Source organism: Podarcis cretensis (genome assembly GCF_951804945.1).
Source record: "Podarcis cretensis genome assembly, chromosome: 5".
Classification (NCBI taxonomy): Eukaryota; Metazoa; Chordata; class Lepidosauria; order Squamata; family Lacertidae; genus Podarcis; species Podarcis cretensis.
Genome location: NC_137174.1, coordinates 75,679,496 through 75,703,153, shown reverse-complemented (window position 1 = coordinate 75,703,153; position 23,658 = coordinate 75,679,496).

The window sequence follows — 23,658 nt, the reverse complement described above, 5'->3', positions numbered from 1 at the left end:
TAAATCCGGCACTGTTCACATGTCACACAAATGATTCATTTCAGAAGTTTCACCAAAATCCAATTTTGGGAAGGGGTGGGGGTAGAGTATAAGTGTTGCAGGGTTTTTGGTTTGTTTTTTAAAAGTGCATTATTCTGGAATACTAACTAAATAATCACAATGTAATGTGGCAGTGGGACACAGGTGGCGCTGTGGGTTAAACCAGAGAGCCTAGGACTTGCCGATCAGAAGGTCAGTTGTTCGAATCCCCGTGACAGGGTGAGCTCCCATTGCTCGGTCCCTGCTCCAGCCAACCTAGCAGTTCAAAAGCACGTCAAAGTGCAAGTAGATAAATAGGTACAGGAAGGTAAACGGCGTTTCTGTGCGCTGCTCTGATTTGCCAGAAGCGGCTTTGTCATGCTGGCCACATGACTCAGAAGCTATACGCCGGCTCCCTTGGCCAATAAAGCGAGATGAGCGCTGCAACCCCAGAGTCGGCCATGACTGGATCTAATGGTCAGGGGTCCCTTTACCTTTACCTAATGTGGCAGTAGGCCAAAACCAAACAAACAAACAAAAAACACTCATCCCCAAAGAAACCAGCACAATACCATTTTAATTGGTAAGTGTGGAAAGACTCATTATATACTTTTGCCCAGTATGATATATCTTTTTGAGGAATTTTGAGAGAAACAAAGAATCTCCATATGACTGACTGTCTTTCTTGAGAGCTTCCCGCTCCCATCAATAATTCTTTGCAACTTGCAGATACACTCAGGGAAAAAATCAGACAGACCCTTATGATGCATTTCCAGTCATGGTAAAGCTGGTGCTAGAGCAGGACGCTCTCAGGCATGGAGCAGTGTCTGAAGACCAGACTGGGCCCTGATTTAATGTCAAGGAGGAGAACCAACCAAGAAAAAATGCAAAGGGAGCAAAAATCTTACAAGCCCAGTACAGAGGTACTTCGGGTTAAGAACTTAATTCATTCTGGGAGTCTGTTCTTAACCTGAAACTGTTCTTAACCTGAAGTACCACTTTAGCTAATGGGGGCCTCCTGCTGCCGCTGCACGATTTCTGTTCTCATCCTGAAGCAAAGTTCTTAACCAGAGGTAATATTTCTGGTTTAGCGGAGTCTATAACCAGAAGTGTATGTAACCCGAGGTACCACTGTAATTCTCAGTAATCTGATATTTAAAGATGAACAAGGAAGATACCTGGCAATTGAAATACAAATTCAAGGAGAAAAGATTTTGATTGTTGGAGTATATGCCCCAAATGAGGGGAAGGCCGAATTCTTTAGGAAGTTGCATGACACATTAGTTGACTTCTTAGACTATAAAATCCTAATGATGGGAGATATGAATGGAGTTGTCTCAACAAACATGGATAAAGCACAGAGACAAGTGATTTCAAAAGAAGGGAGACTACCAAAGACCTTTTTTGAAATGACTGAAACAATGGACTTGATTGATATTTGGAGAACAAGGAATCCTCTAGAGAGAGAGGGAACTTTCTTCTCTGAAGCAAAAATGACATGGACAAGAATAGACCAAATTTGGATTTCTAGCAGTCTGGCGTTAAGAACAAAAAAAGTAGAAATATGTCCAAAAACGTGCTCCGACCATAATGCGGTGAAGATGGAGATGAAACTAACAACAACTGGATCCTTTAGATGGAGAGTGAATGACACCCTATTTAAGGATGAAGAGATCCACAAGAAGGCCCTTAAAACATTAAAAGATTACTTTGAGATCAACAGGAAAACAGATGTGGAAAAAAGAATAATTTGGGACGCAAGCAAAGCCGTGATGCGAGGTTTCCTAATTCAACAGAATTCTATAAAGAGGAAGCAACAAAATGAGAAGAAGGAAAAAAAATTAGAAAAAATAAAAGAAGGAGAGAAGAAGCTGAGGTCCAAACCAAAGTCCCATGAGATTTTGAGAGAAATAAAGTTTTACCAGATGCAGTACATGGAGCTCATGAACCAACAAATAGAATGGAAGATAAAGTAAATGAGACAAAGAACTTTTGAATCAGCGGATAAATGTGGGAAACTTCTGTCATGGCAATTGAAAAAAAGGCAGAGAATGAACACTGTAACAAGTTTAGAAATGGATGGAAAAATTATCCACAAACCCAATGAGATAAACAATTGTTTTCAAAGTTTTTTTAAGAAATTGTATGCACAAGGGCCAATCAATGAACAAGAAATAGAAGAATTCATCAGAAAATACGGTCTACCAAACATTCCAGAACAAAGTAAAAGGATCTTAAATGAGGAAATAACAGAACAAGAAATAGAGGGTGCCATCCAAAATATGAAATTGGGAAAATCACCAGGACCAGATGGCCTGACGGCCAAATACTACAAAATGCTGAAAGAATGGCTGATACAACCATTGAAGGAAGTTTGCAATGAAATTTTGAAGGGGAAAAAGGCACCCGAATCGTGGAAAGAGGCTTTCATCTCACTTATACCGAAAACAGAGACTGAGAAGAATCAGGTCAAAAACTACAGCCCTATATCTTTACTCAATGTGGATTACAAAATTTTTGCAGACATTTTGGCAAAAAGATTGAAAAGAGTGTTGATAGAAGAGATTCATAAGGACCAAACAGGCTTTCTCCCAGGTAGACATATGTCAGACAATGTGAGGAACATTATAGACATTTTGGAGTTGTTAGATGTTGACATTAACAGGAAAGCAGTTCTGATTTTTGTGGATGCGGAGAAAGCCTTTGACAATATCTGTTGGACTTTTATGAAAAAGAATCTCCAAGGGATGGGGGTAGGTCAAGGTTTTGAAAACGGTATAGGTGCAATATATTCCCAACAAAAGGCCAAGTTAATTGTAAACAATGTGGTAACAGAAGAAATACCCATAGAAAAAGGTACACGGCAGGGATGCCCAATATCCCCCTTGCTTTTTATATCAGTCCTGGAGGTTTTGTTAAACATGATTAGAAAGGACCAGTTGGTTAAAGGAGTTCAGGTCGGAGTTAGACATTACAAATTAAGAGCATTTGCAGACGACCTAGTATTGACCTTGCAACAGCCAGACACTAGTACTAAAAGAGTATTAGAACTAATTGAAATATTTGGTCTAGTAGCAGGTTTTAAATTGAATAAACAAAAAACGAAAGTGTTGGAAAAAAATTTAACAATGGAAGAAGAGAGAGTTTTCAGAATGAAACAGGCTTGGAAATAACAAAAAGGGTAAAATACCTGGGGGTAAACTTAACATCCAAGAATGTGAACTTATTTAAGGATAATTATGAAAAATGTTGGTCAGATGTTAAAAAGGATCTAGAAATATGGTTAAGGTTGAAACTTTCCTTGTTAGGCCGAATTGCTACTATTAAGATGAATGTATTGCCTAGAATGCTGTTTTTATTCCAGACGTTGCAGATTGTGGACAAGATGGACTGTTTCAAGAAGTGGCAGAAAGACATATCAAAATTTGTCTGGCAGGGCAAAAAGCCCAGAATTAAATTTAAGATTTTAACTGATGCAAAGGATAGAGGGGGGTTTGCCCTGCCGGACTTAAGACTTTATTATGAATCAGCAGCTTTCTGCTGGTTGAAACACTGGCTACTTCTTGAGAACACCGACATTTTGGATCTGGAAGGGTACGGCAATAGTTTTGGTTGGCATGCATACTTATGGTACGACAAGGTAAAGGTGTATAAAAGCTTTAAAAACCATATTGTAAGGAAAGCATTGTATAACGTTTGGATTAGGTACAAAGATTTGTTGGAAAGTAAAACCCCTAGGTGGGTGTCACCAATGGAAGCTAGGGAAGTAAAAAAGCTTAATATGGATTCTAAATGGCCAAAATATCATGAGATTTTAGAATATGATGGCGAAAGGGTGAAACTTCAGAGTTATGAGAAACTAAAGCCTAAGGTTCGAGATTGGTTGCATTACCATCAGATAAATGAGACGTTTAAACAGGACAGGAAAATAGGATTTCAGAAAGAGAAGTCAAAACTAGAAACAGAATTGTTGGAACCCAATACTAAGAACTTATCAAAAATGTATAACTTGCTGTTAAAATGGAATACACAGGATGAAACGGTGAAATCAGCTATGATTAAATGGGCACAAGATATCGGTCATGATATTATGTTTGCTGACTGGGAACAGTTATGGACCACCGGTATTAAATTTACTGCATGTAATGCCTTAAAAGAAAATATTATGAAAATGATCTACCGGTGGTACATGACCCCAGTCAAGCTTGCAAAAATTTATCATTTGCCTAATAATAAGTGTTGGAAATGTAATGAGACTGAAGGCACTTTCTACCACCTTTGGTGGACCTGCCCAAAGGTTAAAGCTTTCTGGGAAATGATCTATAATGAAATTAAGAAGGTCCTTAAGTGGACTTTTCCTAAGAAACCAGAGGCTTTCCTCTTGGGCATGGTGGGCCAAGTGGTGTTAAGGAAGGACAGGACTTTCTTTATGTATGCCACTACAGCAGCAAGAATTCTACTGGCAAAGTATTGGAAGACGCAAGAACTACCTACTCTGGAAGAATGGCAAACAAAGGTGATTGACTTTATGGGACTGGCCGAGATGACGGGCAGAATCCGGGACCAGGGGAAAGAGACAGTGGAAGAGGACTGGAAGAAATTCAAAATATATCTTAAAAATAATTGCAAAATTGAGGAATGTTAAGATGTCAGGGGGTAAGAAGTAAAGAATTGCAGCAGTAAACAAAAAAAACTTAAGAAATTTTTATGAAAGGGAATTAAGACAATGGACCTAAGGGTTGCTAAAGAATTATTAAACAAGGATGCAGGGATGGGGAGGTATGGGGGAGTCAAAGAAAGAAGGGTATGAACTGATGAGCTTGAAGTTATACTGTTCTATACTGTTTTTATTATTTGTTTGGAAAATTAATAAAAATTATTATAAAAAAAAAGAGCAATGGGGAAAGGCAGAGGTTTGTGGAAGGATGTGCATAATCAACCTTGCTGTCAATTAAACCTTTCCACACATTGCATACCACGCTATTAAAAAGTTTCTGCATCAGTAAAAAAAAAAAAAATAAAAAATAAAAAATGTAATTCTCAGTAATCACCCTAGTCCATTGTAACATATACTACAGTAGAACCTCTACTTGCAACTGCCTCCACTTGCGGACTTTCCAAGTCGCGACCACGGCAAACCTGGAAGTAACTGGTGGGTTTGCCACCATTCGTGCATGTGCAGGAGCGGGCAATCGCCGCCTGCGCACAATGGTGCCTCTCCCAGCGACCCATTTCGCCATAAGGATGGGCCTCCAGGACGGATTGTGGTCGTGAGTAGAGGTTCCACTGGACAGAATACTTCATAGTAAGTCAAAATGTAAAGGATGTATTGCAAGCTAATATTCTTTGATGGTGAAATCACTAGTATGAACGATATTATGATCTTATACGCCATCAGTATACACAGTGCATCTGATATACATTTTCTGTCTGATGACATTTTAGCTTTTTGGTATAAATTTTAAAAATAGTTCAGTTGTGATGGTAACCCACAATATATTTATTTTCTCCCCATGGTACTACAAGGACTTCCTTGTTAATGAGCTAGCATCTTAAAGAAATGTTCTGCATATCAAAATATAGCATATTGAATTCTTTTTAGACATTCTTATCAGTTGTGGCTCCAAGCCTGATAAAGACCAATAACAAGTGAAAGAGAAATAAACTTCATGCTGGTACTTTCAAGGTGAAATCCAGTAGATCAGCAGGAAAACAATGATACAACATCACACAGCTTCTTGCTAAGCTTAACTCTTAATATCTCAGACATACATCAATCTGTTCTCTCCACATGTGATCTCTGTGCATGGTCTCCTACTGTTGTCCATTGTAAATTAAGAAATAAGGTTTCTTTTTTCTTTTTTTCTTAAAGTGCAGATAGAAGAAGTATACTGCCTTCTAGGAAAAGGTAGAGCCAAATAAAGGAAGACTGAAGAACATATTACACATCACACTGTAGTTGCTTTTAATGAAGTCACAATTTTTATTTACCGTATTTTTCGCTCTATAGAACACACTTTTCCCCCTCCAAAAATGGAGGGGAAATGTGTGTGCATCCTATGGAGCGAATGTAGGCTCCTTGGCTTCAGCGATAGCAACGTGAAGCCTCCGAAGCGCAGAGGGAGAGTTCCCCCCCGCTCTGGAGGCTTTTCGTTGCTTTCGCTGAAGCCGCCTGAAGCCCCCGGAGTGCAGGGAACTCCTGATGTGCTCCGGGGGCTTCAGGCAGTTATCTGCAAGCCTTCGGAGTGCAGCAGGAGTTCCTGTCGTGCTCCGAAGGCTTGCGGATGGCCGCCTGAAGCCCCAGAGTGCAACGCGAATGCTCGCTGCACTCCAGGGGCTTCAGGCGGCTATCTGCAAGCCTTCGGAGCCCAGCAGGAGTTCCTGCTGGGCTCCGAAGGCTTGCGGATAGCCGTCTGAAGCCTGGAGAGCAAGAGGGGTTGGTGCACACTGATCACTCTTGCCCTCCAGGCTTCGCTTCGCTGGAGAGGCGTTGCACAGTTTCCCTCTCTGCGCAGCGCCCCTTCAGCGAAGCGGGAGGAGAAATGGAAGGGGCTCCATTTCTCCTGCAGCTTCACTGAAGGGGCACTGAGCAGAGAGGGGAAAAATTTTTTCCCCCTGTTCTCCCCCTCCTATTGTTCGGTGTGTCCTATAGAGCGAAAAATACGGTATTTATTTATAAATGTTATTTACAGGTCACAGTATAATGAAAATTCCATGCAAAGTGCAGCAAATAAAAACAATAAATGAAAAAATAGAATCAAAATACAATTGGCTAAAACATCGTATTAAACACAGTGTTTAAAAAATGATCAAAAACAGATCAAAGGTAACAGACAGCTGAGAACAGAAAATGAATGATGCTCAAGAAGCATTAAAAGCTACAACATCATTTAAAAGGCTCAAAATTTATTTTAAAGTATTTTCCTTGGCACCAAAATTACACTGAAATTGGTGCCAAGCAGGTTTTCTCTGTTGGATCTCTCTCTTGGGAAGCCATTCCACAACACACACACACTCACACACGCTATCTCTCACTCTCTCACACACACATACAAGTACCCACCCACTATAACTTAATAGGCAGGGGCACTCAAAGAAGGGCTGCAATTGATGATCTCTGGATCTGGGTGGGAGCATCTGGGATTACAGAATGTTAAAATAACAAGGTTCCAAGCTGCAAAAGGCTGTAGGGAACACTGCTGAATTGGGCTCAGAATCTCCACCCCCATTATTCAGCCTGGACCCTGAGGTCCAGCTCCGAGGGCCTTCTGGCAGTTCCCACACTGTGAGAAGTGAGATTACAGGGAACCAGGCAGAGGGCCTTCTTGGTAGTGGCACCCACCCTGTGGAATGCCCTCGCATCAGATGTCAAGGAAATAAACAACTATCTGACTTTTAGAAGACATCTGAAGGCAGCCCTGTTCTTAATGTTTGATCTTTTATTGGTTTTATTACTATTATTATTAATATTCTGTTGGGAGCTGTCCAGAGTGGCTGGGGAAACCTACTAAATGGGTGAGGTATAAATAACACATCATCATCATCATCATCATCATCATTATTATTATTTTTCAACCACGGCACCCCCAAGCTCGGGTAGGGGTACCTGCCTGGTTGGAATCTGCACCCTAGTCACCCAGTAAGACCTTGCTAGCTTGGCTTGCAAGGTATCTTTTTCTTACCAAGGTCTGATTTAACTAATTAATTTCTCACCACATAACTGACTGAATTTATGAATCTGCCAATATTAGACAAAATATTTTGCTCTTTGGAATTACTGTAGATAAGACATTCGTAGTAATTCCAAGAAGAATATGTTTCAGACACTCAGACATGATCCTCAAAATAAAAAAAAGAAGAAATTCCATTATAAAACGACTATGTAGTTAAGAGGTTTTTTATTTTTTCCTTTCCCTCCATCATTGATTTTTCAATAATAATTAAAAAGCAGCCCACCCTTCATATTGATATACCCTGTGACAGTGCAAAGGACACACAAATGCAGTAACACTTAGTCTCATCCTAGAAGAAAAAAGAATACAGCAGATATTAAATAAAATAGGTTTTCCCCCTCACCTACTAGGAACCCAATTCCATCACTGGCAAAATCATTTGCATTTCCTATCCTTCGCTGTAAAAATTGTGAACATTATATTTGACTCATGGACACAACTGCCACGTTGGAGGTCATTGGGTTACATGGTTATTGAAGAATCTCCCAGTCAGAGATAAATAGAGCCACTAAATCACTATTAAAGGATGATTGATAAGATAACAAAGAAATTCACTGTGGCTGGCATATGGATAAATAACATGGTCAGTGCACTAAATCATACATTCATAGATGCCTAGAGTGGAAATGAATGACCTTATAGGCCAAGCTATCTCCCTGTCTGCCCTTCACTCTCCCTTCCCAACACTAGAGTGAACTTATGGTCACAGGGTCAGTCTTGACCTCAGCGACACCAAAATATCAACCAGAGAATAGCAACACAATAGTGCTACACATCATATTGCATTGATAGTGAATGTACACAGTGCAATTATATAGCTCCAGAGAACTTTGGTCTTGTCAAACTGGTTCCCTTCATTTGTAAATTGATGGTATTATTTCTCTTTCTAGATGTCAGTGTTCCAAGTCTCATTAGTGGAGACTTTAGTGTTCAGTGCACATCAGTGTGCTGCTGCGTTAATTGAAACCTCACAAGCTAGCATCAGTATTTTTCTGTTGTGAGTAAATCAGTGCATGCATTATTCCATTTCTGCAGGTGAATTAGTCAAGGACAGATGTGAGGAACCTTTGGTGCTCCAGATGTTTCTGTAACATGATCCCCATCATCTATGGCTGAGGCTGATGGAAGTTGTAGGGACTTCCGGGTTAGCGCCTCCGGTAATGGCGGAATTCCTCTGATCGGGAGGAATTTGCTTCATAGGAATCGGGGTCTGGCCGTCACGGCGAAGGCAGAGACCCACTGGAAATCACAGGCGGGTGAAGCCTGTGAACATGGGATTCGGCTAGCACCTTTTGCACATCCCCTACTCGCGGGGAAACCCGGTTTCGGGGATCTGGAGCGACGTGGGGTGAGCGGCACGGTGCTTCGAATTGACTGCTTCTTCCACGGAGCGAAGCCGCATAGCTGTTGCCGGAGAGCGCTGACTTTTTCCTGTGGACAATTTGATCTTAAAGCAACTACCCATGAGTAGAGTGGAGGATTGGATTTTTAAATGTCTTAATTTGGTACCGAAACGGGGAGGTCTAAAACAGGAAGTCCACCTTCCCCTTTTGTAAATAGATTGAAGCAATGAGGATGCAAGCTGAAGTCTCGGAAAGCCTATTGTAAAGGACTAAATTTCCATCAGTAAAAAATACTAAACCCCCCCTTGGTGGCAGGAGAAGAGGGGGGAAAGTTTTGGACTGAGTATACCTGAGTATACCTGCAGGAGAGAGCGAACAGAGTTAATATACCACCGCTCCGATCCTGGAAACGGGCTGCCAACAGGACTGACCGTGATTAGAACGTTCACTGACAGTTAGTTAAATAAGAGGAATACATTGTTTCCATGGTCTCCGTCTGCGTTTAAAAAGGAGAAAAAGTAACAGAAAATTGAAACTAACTTTATTGTTTGAATTGAGTTTAAAAGGACTAATACAAATAGAAACTGTTTCCCTCTAGAGGAACTGTTTCCCTCTAGAGGAAGCTTTTGAAACTGTCACAAGAGTTGAGCTGGGGGAATTTCCAGCTGCAAGATAAAAACCTGTGAGATTCTGGGGACCTTGAATCGGTTAAGAATGTTGACAGAAGAGGCCTTAGTGGTTGTATTATGTAAGATAAGTGACTCACTGGAACAGCTTCACAAAAAGGTGGATGTGGTAACTACCAAAATTGACAATTTGGGACAAAAAGTGAACACCAATATAGAAACTATTCAGAAACTGACACAGGAATCTACTTTGACATGGCAAACTGCGGACAAGGCTAAGGAGAAAGTTATTGCCATTGAACCTAAAGTAACACAATTGGAGAGAGAGAGAGTCTTACAGATGCAATTTGATGACCTGCTATGATTGAATTTAAAGAAAATCAGATTTCGAGGATCAGAGCCCTACCTGAACTGGAGAAGGAAAGTTTGATAGATTTCCTTACACAAGAATTTGATGACTTTTGGGACCGGGACTTGGGTCAAGAAGAGATTAAAACCGTGAGGGCTCTCGGACTTGAAAGAGGAGGGAAAAAAGATAAGAACAAAATAAGAGACTGTTGGAAATACCAGAGGAACTTAGAAGAACAACAGTCAAGAGTGGAAATTTTGAAAGACGTCCTGAAATTCCTTTCAGATCTTAGATTTAACTACGGAGATTTGGTTGCCCTGTCGAGAAGGAATAAAATCATCTTAGGTGGGAGTTTCCCCGAGTTCTACTCTTTAGGCTTAAAGGAAGGAAAATGAAAATAAGATCAGTGGAAGACAAAGTAAAGTTCATGTATAAATATGAAGAAGACTCGCAGAAGGGACTTGGAAAAGAGTTAAGAGCATCGGACAGAAGATCACCAGGTTGATGGACTATAGGGAATTGGCGGATATGACTGGCAGAATCCGGGACCAGGGAGAAGAGTCGGTGGAAGAAGATTGGAAAAAGTTTAAAGACTATTTATAAAAATATTGTAAAATTAATAAGTGTTAGAAAAATGTTGGAAAGGAGCTATATGGCTTTAGTAGAAATGTTACAAGGAATTAAGTGCATATAGATTATTAGAGTATTAAAGGGAAAATAAAGTTAAAATATGTTAAGACAATTATATATTAAAGGGAAAAATAAGGTTAGAATATGTTAAGATAAATTACAGGACAGAAAACAGAGGAAGATGGAAAGGAATTGCTGAAACAGTTAATTAAAGTGGAATACAAAAAGGGAGGTCGTTGAAACAAGTAAATGAAAGTTAAGATACTGAACTTATTAGATGTGTTTTAAATTGTGTTTGTTTGGTTTCGTTAATTTAATGTTTGGGGGTTGGTGTTGTGTGGTGTTTTTGTTTTTGTTTTTGTATTGTATTGTATTGTTTTGTTTAATTCTTTGTTTTTCTTTTGCAGTCTTTAAAATGTTATTATTATTATTATTATTATTATTATTATTATTATTATTATTTTAAAAAGGAAGTTGTAGTTCCGCAACATGTGCAGGGAAAAATATTCTCCACACCAGGTCAAAGAGCAGCTTATGCATGCTAGAGAAGGCATGGCATGGGGTCTGTAGACATGAACTCACATAAATCGTGAATATGCTCTTTGCGATAGCCCTGCAGCAGATGTGAGAGCAGTCATCTGTATGTCTTTACATTTTACATATTTATTCTTACATTTATATCCCACTTTTCTTCCATCATGGAATACACATCTATGTATTTTTTTAAAAAAATATTTTTTATTGAATTTTACATTATTATTTTTATCACAATTACATCATAACAAGTAATAACAAATTGAGTTCTCCGCTTTCCCCCACCTCCCCATGACTTCCTTCAACTTCCCCTTCTGGTTTTTTTAACATATGAACAAATGAGTCCATTTCTTTACATTGATTCCATAGATACAGCATAAATGGTTCCCAATCTTCTTTAAAATCTCTATTGTCTTTGTCTCTGAGTCTTTCAGTTAGCTTCGCCATTTCAGCATATTTCCATCAGTTTTTCTTGCCATTCTTCTTTGGTTGGTATTTCATCACTTTTCCATCTTTGGGCTAGTAAATTCCTAGCCACTGTTGTGGCATACATGAACAGTTTCTTTTCTTCTTTATTGGCATATATTCACCTGAAATGCCTAATAAAAAAAATACACATCTATGTATTGACCAGACTATTTCCTTTAGAGCTTGTTGAATCTGCACAGTAATATCATACAGAAAATGACTTGCCACATTCCTTGTACTAAGAAGTGGTTCCTGGCAGTGGCAGGAAAGGGGAGTCGACAAAGCGACTTGCTCTCTCACGCTGAGGGGGAGCCAGCGACTGAATAGTGCCACACTCAGCTCTGTGCTCAGCCTCCTCTGCCGCCTCAATATTGAGGGGGCCTGGCCCCCTGCCAGCAAATATTGAGGGGGCCGGAGACACCTCTGCCCCTAGGAGTTGCCGCGCTTTTTGCCATTTGTTCTGGTTCAGTGCTAATCTGTGAGTTTTCCTAGGGAAAGCAGTGGGGCAAAGAGTAAAGGTAAAGGGACCCATGACCATTAGGTCCAGTCACGAATGACTCTGGGGTTGCAGCGCTCATCTCGCTTTATTGGCCGAGGGAGCCAGCGTACAGCTTCCAGGTCATGTGGCCAGCAGGACTAAGCCGCTTCCGGCGAACCAGAGCAGCGCACGGAAACGCCATTTACCTTCCCGCCGGAGGTACTTGCACTTTGATGTGCTTTCGAACTGCTAGGTTGGCAGGAGCTGGGACCAAGCAACAGGAGCTCACCTCGTCGCGGGGATTCGAACCACCGACCTTCTGATCAGTAAGCCCTAGGCTCTGTGGTTTAGACCACAGCGTCAACCGCTCATGATTCCCTATGAAACAGAGTTGGGTGAAAAAAATTACAGTAGGTGGTAAATGTAAAAACATTAATAAAAATAAGTAAGGGTCAGAATCTTAGAAAACAAGTTATTTTTTAAAGCTGCGACTTCACTTTCATACCCACTGATTTTGGAGCATTGCCAGTGATTTTAATGTAAAAGGGTTGCAGACTTCATCCAGTATCAGCAGGGGCTTCTACAAGCTGTTATTCACTGTGTCTCAAGTCCTGACACAGTGACATGCACCACTTTGTTCTTTAAGATTAAGGGACGTGATTTGTACCGATTCCAATTACTTTCATTCCCAATTTAGCAGACAATATGGGCTGTTAATGATTAGTCAATTAGCCTCCAAGTACCAAAGTAACAGGTGAACCTTTGAGAAATGTAATGACCTAATTGTATTTCTTCACCAAATGAATAATAGGTTGCAAATGGATTGCACTAAAAAAAAACCATTCCTCCAGGGAAAGTGCTTGGGTCTTGACCTCAAAAGAGAGGAAAAACTATGACTGAAAGAGGGAATAGAAAGCAAATGTCAGGACTGCATGCCAAACTCAAACTAATTGTAATGTGGATGCCTACAAAAAGGCTTTGTGAAATTGCCTGCTGAACGTTTTCACAACCTGCTCCCTTTTGGCAGATCCTTTTGCTTAATTCATGTGCTCCAACTGTCCCCACTGACCAGACACAGTCCTTGAATTTCCATACCCGTTCTGTCCCTGGTAAATTCGTGCCCCTAATTTATATTTTAGGAAGATTTGAGGCAGAAAGGAGGACTAGAATAACAGCAGACAAATCCCATGGGATGCCCAGGTCACTGTCTAGTCCTGGCATGTTGGATGAGTTTCGATTAGTAAGGCTCGAGGATCTGGACAAGTCAGAGCAACCACTTGTGCTCTGGACCCTTGTCTCTCTTGATTGACAAAAACTAGCAGGGAAGGGACAGCTGGTTGGGCCAGGGAGGTGATTAATGCCTCCTTGCAAAAGGGAGTGGTCCCTGCCTGCTTGAAGGAGGTAGTGGTAAGACCACTCCTTAAGAAGCCTTCCATGGATTTTGAAAATCTAAGTAACTACCAGCCAGTTGCCAATCTCCCATTCTTGGACAAGGTTCTTGGAAGTCAAATATGCAGGATTTGCAATATAGGATGCAACTACACCATGATCATCCCAGAGAGATGGCCATCCAGCTTCCACATCAATAGTTTCAGTTCCTCCTAAGGCAGCCTGTTCCACCGTTCTTGCGTTCTCCACCCACCGAATGTAAGAAGAGCCTGCTGCATCAGGCCAGTGGCCCCTCCAGTTTAGCATCCCGCACTCACAGTGGCCAGCCAAATGACTATGGGAAACTCACAAGCAGGGCCCAAGCCCAAGAACACTCTCCCTTTCTGCAGTTTCCAGCAACTGGTATTCAGAAGCATTTCTTCTTCCAGCTGTGGGGGCAGAGCATGACTCTCATGGCTGGCTAACTATCTCGTGATAGTTTTTTCCTCCACAAATTTGTCTAATCCTCCATTACAGCCATCCAGATTGGTTGCCAATCCGGTAGAAGTGAGTTCCATAGTTTAACCATGCACTGCATGAAGGACTTTATTTTATCTGTCATGAATCTTCCAACATTCATCTTCTTTGAATGTCCATGAATTCTAGTATTATGAGAGAGGGAGAAAAGCATATCTATCTACCATTATAAATGCCATTTTGATGGACAAATCCCAGCTACGTCTGGGAAATTCCATGTGTATAGCAGCCTTATCTATTCTGAACCTTTTTGAACCCTACAATATCCTATTTGCCCCCAAAATCAACAAACAAGTCTGTCCTGTCTTCTGCTGCACAATAAGCCTTCATGATAGATGTCTATAAGGTCTCCCCTTAATTTTCTTTTCTCCAGTCTAAACATATCCAGCTTTTTCCATTGTTCCCCCCCAGAACTTGGGATGCACATAGTAGTTTGTTCCATTTTCCCTGTGTTTCCCTAACTTTTAATTCCTGCAATATGTCAGAGCTTTCACACAATGTAAAAACCACTTCTGTAATAATAGTGGAATATTCTGCAAGTTAAGTGCTCATTTCATTGTTATTTCCTTCCAGAAAACATCTGTTTTCAAATAATATGGAAGTGAGCACTAAACTTAAACATTATTTTCCAGTATAGATTTGGAAGTGGCTTTTATGTTGCATGAAAGCTAAAATATAATGCAGAAATTAACAGTTAGGGAAATGTTGAGGAAATGAAATAAACAGCCGTGTGAATGAAGACCAAGTTGCCAGTTCCACTTCTCTTATTCTCTCTCTTCCTGACGTGCTCCAGCTTGTTGGTATCCTTCCTAAATCTTTGTGTTTCCATTATCCCTTCAGGCATTACTAATGTTCATAAAAGCCATTGCTTAATAGTCAGTGTCATGAAACTTGACAATGGTGGCATTGCCATTCGCAGCTAACACTAAGTCATGGTTGGTTCTAATGATGGTTTATTTCTGCTTAATATCTCAGAGTATCCAAACACAGACACCTCAAAAGCTAGTTTAGTCTCCAAAGATCCTCAAGCTCTTTCAGAAAGAAATCTGTTGAAGGCATAAAGAAGTAATTTGCCTTAAACAAAACAAAACTTGTTTTTTTTATGCAGTGAAACTGCTTTCAACAGAGCATCAAAGACCATATTAGAATAGAAACCTCTGGTTCTAACAAAACTTACATTTACTTTAAAAAAAAAAAATCTGAAAAGCCAATTTTACCTTAAAGCTTCATAAATGCATGTAGATGGGAACAAAGTAATTATTTTTACCCTCAAAGCTTGCACGTATAAATTGGCCCAATAAAAGGCCAACTGCAGTATCTCTTTTTCCTTGTGATCAATGTAGGAACATTTCTCTGTACTAAACCAGATATCGCTCAGAGGAGATATATAAAATGGAGAAAACAGACAAGGCATTAATATTAATCTGTTATGTCTACTCATGTATTTTACAAGAGGTTTCAGCATGTGCAGGATCCACAGGTGTGATATAGTTTCCCATGCACTGTTCATTCCATAAGTCATGTTCCATGGAAGGAAAAAGAGTCAACATGATTTTCCCCCTCCCAGATAGTTGGCTATAAACACCAGCATTATGACCAAGTTGTTATTCATATATATTTTCCTAGGATGATATCCAGTGACATCTGCACGCCTGTGAAATGAACATTCACTTGTGCAATGGGAGTTCTTGTTTCTCTTCTCCCTCCTCTGGCCTCTCCAAACATCTGCCTGAAGTGTACCCCAACCCTCTGGAACAGTTTTGGGGACACTGGTGGACTGCAGGGAGAAGGAACATAGAGAACCTTATAATGAGTCAATCTAGCTCACTATTGTCCTGTTTGACTGGCACTGGGGATCCAGAGTTTTAGGCAAAGTTTGCTCCCAGCCCTACCTGGAAACACCAGAGATTGAGCCTGGGACTTTCTGTATGCAATGCAAATGATCTATTACAGAGAGGAGAGCAGGAAGGAGAAGTCCTATTGTTGCTATTATGGATCGCATCCCTAATCTTACCTATGGAGTCAGTTACTGGTAGCTAGCTAGCTAGAGAGATTTAGGCATTATTGTTGACATGAAGAAATATGTCAGACATATATATAGTGGCGTAAGGAAACACACTCTAGGGGTAATTAAGTCCTATTTGGGCATTCTCTCCTTGCAGTTTTCAACATGTAGGGGGACAGGTCAGGGCCAATATAAAATAAAGCTCTCTGCTACATTGCCATTTAATTCTCTCCCTTTCCTTCTGTAATAGGTCTCTCTCCTATGTAAAAATTCATGTTCTGGCTATGTCAATGTAAAATACTACTTGTGATGCAGCACATGAAAGAATTGTGTTAGGAATTCCCACCCCTAATCTACCACTGTTTAATAGGATCTACCCACAAGCTTTCAGGCTCCAGCCCCTAGATCCCAGTGCTTGAGCCTAAGGAGGCCTGGCAATCCTTTCTGGAGCTGAAGAATTTTACCACCAAAGTAGTGTTAAGGGTTCAGACACTAGTTAGCAATCACACACATCTTGACATTTGGCTGGACTCACTGGGGTTTTTCTCAGCATAAAAGTGTTGTACAGATAGTTTATGAATAGCTTCCTGATTTCACTCAGGAATAGGGTGACTATGTGTTTTGCTTTACAGAGGCCAGTCCTCTATTTGAAGGCATCCTCTGGTTGAAAAGCTGCTTGATCCAAGCCCAATTTAAAGATAAAGAGCCTTCAGGTTGACCATCAACTTTTAGTTACTTGTAAAGCAGGCTTATTACATCCCACTGTCTCTTATATTTCCACATAGAATCTGTAGTTCCACTGGGCAGCTACTGCATTTCAAATTTAAACTATTTCAAATGTTCTAAATTAACTTGACATTTAATCTTGTAAATATGCAAATACAGCCTTTAGCCTTCCAAAAAGCTAATAAGATTCTCACAGCTGGATTTTTATATATGTGTTTAGTCCTTTGCTGTGTGCATGTAAAAAATTTCAAGAAAGTTACAGTAATATGGGGGGAAACAACAACAACAACGTATCAATAGAATAATTTCCAGCAGAGATATTTCATCTATTATCTGATTCTGTTTGGAAGATGGAAAAGAGCATGCAAGGTACATCTATATGAGTTGAATCTCTATGTTATTGGGTTTTTTTTGAGAATCCAGGGCCCCTCGAGACTAGTGAGGTGTTTTCAGATATATTCCACAAAATGTCAGTAACACAATAATAGTGTTATAATAATAGTAATAATAATAGTAATAATAGTAATAATAATAGTGGTGGACAATTCACACATCAATTCACATTATGCCTTGTGCCAGGTGCCTCTGCATGTGGGGTGACCTTGCCCGGCATCACAGAGCCTGGAGAGTGTTGGGGGGCTCTTTTGTCCCCCATGACCTCTCGTGGGATTTCCTCAGGCAGTAGCAGCCTGAGAGATCTTGTGAGCAGAATGAAGGATGAGACCTTAAAAGGCCTTGTTCATGTGTGCTCAGAGCCAAGCTTAACCAACTTCCTAATCCCACTGACCCCCAACTGTGACATATTCAAGTCCATAGCTGTCAACTTCCCCCCCTTTTTAAGGTAAATTCCCTTATTCTGAATAGGATTCCTTGCAAGAAAAGGGAAAAGTTGACAGCTATGTTCAAGTCCTCCAGGGAGAAATTCAGCCACAACTACCCAGAAGTGATTTGCTGTTTTAACTGCAGAAATAACTATCAAAATGCTATGGCTGTAGCTGTGGAGTGCCTGAGCCTTAGATTACATTCTCCACATTTCCTTAGGAATAACATGTTCTCCCATCCTGATGCCCTCCATATGTGTTGGACTAGAAGTCCCACTATCTCTGTCCCGTGGGCACACTGTTTGGAGTGGATGGGAGTTGTACTCCCAAACATTTGATGACCATAATGTTGAGCAAGGCTGATGTGAATGAGAGACTTGGAAAGCTGAGCCAAAAAAAAGATGTATAAATGCTAAGCATAAACATTGTTGCACATATTTGATCTATTCATTTCTCAGATACTTTCAACATTAAGGTGCCTTCCTCTTTGCATGCAAACTTGAAGGTTATATCACTAAATGGTCTTTTCGATGTACATTCTTCAGTTTGATCCTAACCAAATTTGCTGTTTACTATAGAGTAAAAATTATGGGTGCTGATGTCATTTACTTCCATATATCACATCCTTGATTTCCACTTCTTATCATTGTACAGTGAATCTTACACTCTTTTTGTTATGAATTATTTCAGTCAGATCCTACTCAAATTTGATTTTTGCTAGAGAGTAAATGCTATGGATTTTAACATTGTTTACTTCCACATCTACATGAAGAGTGTCTCCTTGATCTCTTATCATTGTACTGTGAATCCATTGTATTATTATTATTGGCATTGTTAACACTCATAAATAAATGCAATGATATATTTTTCAAGCCAGAAAATGACATGCTTCAAGGACAGGGCAATGAAAATTTAGGCTGCCAGTAATGGCATTGCATGAGGATAAATTTCCACTGAAGACTGAAATGTGTAAGAAACAGGATTAATAATTCAGTCTGTGCTGACATCAGTCCTGTTGTAAAACAAACAAACCAGTCATTGTTGTGTATAGCAAACACTCCGTTTTTGGACATAAGTGAATTATTTCCCCCTTCCTTTTTGGTTCTAGCTTTTTCTCATGATTATACTTCCCTGTCAAAGGCTTGCATTGTGATGTTGAATAGAAGTTTCTCCACCTCCAACTGTCCTGTCCCTTTCCTTTTCGGTCAGGTGAAAGACCTCAGCATGATATGTTTTATCCTGATGTTCTTGATGTACAGCAGGAGGAACTGTCTGCTCAAATATCACACACTTCTTCTAACTTTGTGGAACTGATGTTCTATTGCAGGGATGGGAAACTGGTGGCCCTGGAGATGCTGTTGGACTACAGCTTCCCGTGTTGTGCTCACAACATCTGACTGCTCCCTATTCCTGATCTTTTCAAATAAATAACATGACAACAGATTTTCTACCATAAAAATAGATCTCTATGACTGGTGTACATGTAAACACTGGGTGGATTTTAAACTGTGGTTAAGAGAGTGGTATTAGGCTTCTTGCCACGAATCTTTCTGTCTTTTGCTGTGTTAACCCTCATGCCATCATTCAGCTTGGACACTGAGGTCCAATGAGGTCTCATAGTTCTGGTAGTTCTCTGACTATGAGAAGTGAAGCTACAGGGAACCAGGCAAAGGTTTTCTGTTTCAGAAAGCTTTAAATGTTTGATGTTTTGATGTGCTTTAAATATGCTGGAAGCCTCCCAGAGTGGCTGGGGCAACCAGAAGGTGAGTCATTAAGAGGGGACATAATTAGCATTAATTACAGCTATACCACTAACTATAGTACACTACTGTTAAAGAAGGTCATCCAGATGTTGTTGAAGCACAAGTGCCATAACCTCTGGTTATTGAACATGTTAGATGGGGCTGATGAGACTTGGAGTCCAATAGCATCTGGAGGGTCTCAGGTAGACATGGGAGAAGAAATTAAATTAATTTCACATTTAAAGGCAAAAACCAACCTAAGTTGCATACACACCCATACACAAACTGAAACACAATCATGCTTCAAAATTCAAACTTCTCCTAATCTTGCAATGCAGTTCTTCAGCCAAGTTATGTGTCCAAAAGCATATATTTGTATAAAGTGTGCATATACAGTAAATGCAAATATTTGGGGAAACAGCTTAGCAAAATTGAAAATATTAGACAAAATTGCAGTTCTCCAGCCAAGTAATGTTTAACAACATGACCATATTTCGGGAAAGTGTATATAAAATGCATATATTACTGAAAATAAAATACAAAACTGCTTACGTTATAAGAAAATAGAATTGGATGGTGATGAATTTCATGAGGACTTTCTTTAAATAAATAAAAATGCTAACTCATTTTGAAATCTGGAGGACTGCGAACGAGAGACTGGAAAAATAAGAAAAAGAGAAACCAAAATTGACAGATTTGCCCATCACTAGTCCTAGTTTCTTATCTTTTACATAATGATTCTTGTTCTCTTTTGCTGAAAACAAATGTTTTATTAACAAAATGGAGAAGAAAACAAGTTTGGAATTAAATCTGATATTTATGAAGAGGAAGGAAGGGGCGAAGGAGGCGTATGGCGTAACACAAAATGAATTATGTAGAGTGAAGAAAACTGAATAATGTGAGATCTGAAAGATTTATTTGGATGTGTCGCCCTAGGCAACAGTTCAGTCTGTCAGCCCCAAAATGGATTATTCAAGAATTATTGATGCAAATCAAACTGTATAAGAGTTGTATCAAGTCACTTTAATTATGGGACCTGGTTGATTGTTCACAGTCTACTAAGGGTCCTTTCTTTTTATGCATTTTGCTGCAGAACCTATTTATTCTGTCATCACTAATCAGGGATTTTGCAAACCTAGAAATAAAATCCTGTACAGGTTCCTTCACCCATGCCATGCTGGGTGGGCCTGATAATCAGAGTAGTTCCAAATTATCTAAGGGAGGGTTTCACAAACTTTGGACTCCAGCTGTTTTGGGACTATAATCCCCATTATCCTTGACCACTGATCCTGCCAATTAGGGATGGTGGGAGTTGTAGAAGTGTTTGGATTTGATATCCCGCTTTATCACTACCCGAAGGAGTCTCAAAGCAGCTAACATTCTCCTTTCCCTACCTCCCCCACAACAAACACTCTGTGAGGTGAGTGGGGCTGAGAGACTTCAGATAAGTGTCACTAACCCAAGGTCACGCAGCAGTTGCATGTGGAGGAGCAGAGACGCGAACCCAGTTCACCGAACTGCTCTTAACCACTACACCACACTGGCTCTCTTGTAGTCCAAAAACAGCTGGAGACCTGTGTCTCCCATTACATACAGTGCCAACCTGCACATGTCTACTTAGAAATTGGTCCATGCAGTTTTTGTGTTAAATGTGCACAAGATTGAGACCCTACAGCTTCATTTTTTTAATAAGATATTTATTGAAGTTTTCAAAAATAGTACATTGTAAAACAAAACAAAAAAAGAAAAACAAAAATACAAAAGTACAAAAATGCAAAAATGCAAAAATAAAAGCAATTTAAAAACACATAGTTTCCATTTACTTATTTTCTTTTAACTTATTTTCCAGACCTCCTCATACCTCCCTTTCTTATATTCCAATTCAATTTGTTTGTTTAGCAAATCCTCACCACTTATTCTTTTAAATAATTCAAACCTTATTTTCCATTATCTTTTATACATTACAGCTGAAAACCGCTTAATTTCTATCCAATATCATTCTAACATTCCTTAATTTTACAATATTTCTGCAAATAGTCTTTAAACTTCTTCCAATCTTCTTCCACCGCCTCTTTTCCCTGGCCTCGAGACCCTACAGCTTCAGAAGAAAAAGGAAGTTAACAAATATCTCTAGCCAGCTCCAGTTCAGCATGGGCCAGAAGAAGACTCTTATATTTGCTTTAGTGAAAGTGTGAATGTGTTTATAAATACAAACAAAACAGTGTATTGGCTTTCTATGAACGGAAAGCGCTCTTTCTGCCTCTCCCCCAAACTGTGAGACATCTTAATAATTGCCTCACATTAGATGGTGTCATGCCAGATTCACGCTTTCTAATTGTCTTAAGTGCTTGGCACAGAAATGGCACAAAATTAGTTTTTGTCCCTTAAGAGCATTTCTTGTAATTTAAGAGGGGGGACAAGCTGAGAGCTTTTAATGAAACTTGGGAATTTGCCACCATTCGAGTGTCAGAGCTGCTAGGTATGTAAATGAAATTCATTCTTCTTCATGACAATACGAGAAAGAGGCCCATGGTAATGAAGGCATTTCATCTGGCAGTGCAGAAACATTAGCGGAAGAGAGCTAAACATTTGTCCTATAGAGGTGCATGAGAACATGTGCCTTGCTCTCCTTATCAGCATATTAGAAGAGAAACGGCTTTTTGTGAGTAATGTGAAATATACAATGGGTGGAGGAATGTAATTCAATGAATTCACCAAGCCTAGCTTCGAATTCTTGAACTGAATTGCCTGTGAGGAGCAGAATATGACCACAAAGATCAGTGTTTAAGACCACTGTCCTAAACATACTTAGGAGCAAAACAGAGGTTCACTTAGGCTGCAACTATGTCTACTCAGAAGTAAGTCTCATTGAATTCATTACTCTCAGGTAAGTGGATTGAGGTTGCAACCATCAGCATGCAGGTGTGTGTCCTGCTTTCCATTAGCTCAGAGGTAGTTAACTCTGGGCCTTCGAGATGTAGCTGGACCCATCAATCCTAGCCAGAATGGACAATGAACAATCAAGTTGGGAGCTGTAGCCCAAGACTATCTGGAAGGCCTCAGATTAATCACCTTGCTTTAGGTATTAATTGCAGGTGTGGGAAAACCCAATTCGTACTGGAAAGGCAGTGTTAAGGGGGATCATTTATTTAGTTCCCCCATTGTCACTGGAGTGAAGATTACCCTGCATGTGGATAGGAGCCTTATATAAAAAAGTTCCCTTTGGTGCTAGTGACATACCCTATGACACAATGCAGCCAAATGCGGTATACCATCTTCGGGGTTCAAAATACTGCATCAGTCATGTGACCAGTGCAAGATTGTGAACCCAGAAAAAGCGCTTTTGGGGGGCACAGTGCCCCAAAATGCATGTTTTGGGGCACCATGTGAGTGTTAGCATTTCATGCAGCTGATGCTGCAAATGTGACTGGTGTGAATCACACGCCTGTCTGAGAAGACTGTGGGAATGGAAGACAGCCTTATCTCTCTTCTGCTGTATGTACTTTGTAATGTACTTTCATTTTGTTTTGTTCTCTCCGAGCTGAAGAAAACGGTCGCCATTATGCTGTAGTCTGTATATAGTGTGTAAATAAATAGTAGCTTAGATCTACAATGTCTCACTCTTCTTGCTGTGGTATGCCAGAAGATTGGTGTGCGTATATCAAGCTGATATATGTCGCTGAGCGATCTGGAGAAGAAGGCAGATACCTTTTCCTGTGCTGCGCACATTGGAGAACGCTTGGAGTTCCTGGGGTTTGCAGGCAACCCCAGGGCGTTTTCCAACAGTGAGATCACAGACAAAATCTTGGCCTGAAATTGTGAGACAGCAAGGTGACCAAAATGGCCACCATACTCTCATGGAGAAAAACAGGATGGGCCTGTTTTTCTTGGGCAATTGATCGGCATGCAGTGGATACTATCTTCCTAACATTCCTACTCATATTTGAGTGAGTGGGGAGAACAATCTCTGTTCTGGATGAGCCTTTGAGGCTTTTTGAGAATAATAATTTCCATCCCCCACCCCAAATGGAGAAATGAGGGTGTTTATAAGCCAATGCCCTAAAATCATACTTAAATGCATACAGTGTTACCTCAGGTTACAGACGCTTCAGGTTATAGACTCTTCAGGTTACAGACTCTGCTAACCCAGAAATAGTACCTCGGGTTAAGAACTTTGCTTCAGGATGAGAACAGAAATCGCGCTCTGGCGGTGGTGCAGCGGCAGCGGGAGGCCCCATTAGCTAAAGTGGTACCTCAGGTTAAGAACAGTTTCAGGTTAA